The sequence below is a fragment of the Penaeus monodon genome, chromosome 22 (genome assembly GCF_015228065.2).
Source record: "Penaeus monodon isolate SGIC_2016 chromosome 22, NSTDA_Pmon_1, whole genome shotgun sequence".
In the NCBI taxonomy this organism is placed as follows: Eukaryota; Metazoa; Arthropoda; class Malacostraca; order Decapoda; family Penaeidae; genus Penaeus; species Penaeus monodon.
In genome coordinates, this window is record NC_051407.1 from 39,921,307 (window position 1) to 39,922,870 (window position 1,564).

The following is a 1,564-nucleotide window of genomic DNA, read 5'->3' on the forward strand; positions in this document are numbered from 1 at the left end:
GGGGAGGTAGGTAGAGGTAGGTATCATAGCTCAACTTCCCTTTTCAAGATTCATCGCATCAAGGCATTCTATTTTGGGACCGATTCTCCATTTTGAAATAAGCTTGTTAATTACAATCTCTACGAAAAATGTCAGCCAGTCTAGATCCTGATCATTTTATCCATTTTTTCTTGGCATGTTCCTATGACTGTACTTAGTTCATTTTTGAATGTCCAATTTTCTGATAATTAGTTACTATTATTTGTCTGACCATGATTTATAAATAGTATGGTTAGTTCATATAACTGTTTGGTAACTCGGACTATTTTTTTATCATATATTTTGCAGTCAATATTCTATTTGCTAGGTTTTTTCCCCCCAACATATTTCAGGTTTAAAACTAATATTTCACCCAAGGATAAAATGAAACACACAATTACTAAAAAAGAAATTTCATTTTACAGGAATATTTTCACATTACAAACTTCTAGATTATAGCCTACAGGCAAAGTTCTTAAATCTCAATTTTCAGCTGATGAATCTAAAAAATAATCCAGCTGTACAGAACAGAACAAGTAAATGCAATTATGGGAATCATCTAATAGAAAGCTTACTAAATGAGTAAATAAGAAAAACTACAACTGCAGAGTCAGTTATTAAAAAGCTGTTTTCCTTGGACTCAAGGAAAATAAAATTATTGTGGCTCAAGGGGAAAATACTGTACATACTGCAATAGCAGCTATACAAAAAGGTTACTGAACAAACTCCCAAACATTCAAACACTTTTGAGTGCCAAGTCAGCTGACTATTCTCTCTGCAGTCCTTCACTCACAACCTAAAATCAAGCATATTGAAGAAATGTTCCATGCTAGAACAGCCATTCTTGGATAACTTGAATTCCCATGTTTATTTACTTTTAAAACTTTAGTAGTACCTAAATGTGGGAAAATTCTAAATGTAACATAATTGAAAAGTATAAAAAAACAAAGTTGAGACCACTTTCCTCCTCATAATAAATTGAGTAAATAACTGGACTAAAACTGGCTTTCTGCAAGGTGGCCTTCTAGCAAGTTACTGAAGAGTCGCAGGCCATAAACTGATACTTCCTAAGGAAATAAACAGCAGATACACACATATTTACATTTCATTACTTACACCAAAGTGTTGCTAACCTGCTTATATGGAGCAATATTATAATGTACGAGTCTTACAAAATTGGCGCGTATCACAGGACAGAAAACGAAAATCTTAGCGTGGATCGGCATGTGAAATGGAACTTTCTCAAAAGAGGAGCTGAATGTGAGTCAGATACACATTAGATCTCAACTATATGTAAAATGGAGAAAGTGGACAGATTTTTTTTTTTTTAATCTATAGTGAATCACGTCACCACAGATTTATTTTCATTTACAATTCCTTTAAAAAATATGTACAGGTCTTCTTAGAGCAAGTTCCAATATATGTGTATATTACAAGACACAAGTCTAAAAATTAGCTGTATAAAAGAAGTCTTGTCCACACATCACCCTAAAATATCCCAAAACATCCAATATATCCTTTCCATTTTCATTTAAATTTTCAGAGC

The 1,564-nt window shown here is 32.8% G+C and overlaps 1 protein-coding gene across 1 annotated transcript in view; it reads right to left on the reverse strand.

The window, feature by feature from the left end:
- The window catches only part of LOC119587434 (pancreatic triacylglycerol lipase-like), a 63,913-nt gene that overhangs the window by 42,167 nt on the left and 20,182 nt on the right, over positions 1-1,564 (reverse strand). The window lies entirely within an intron of this gene.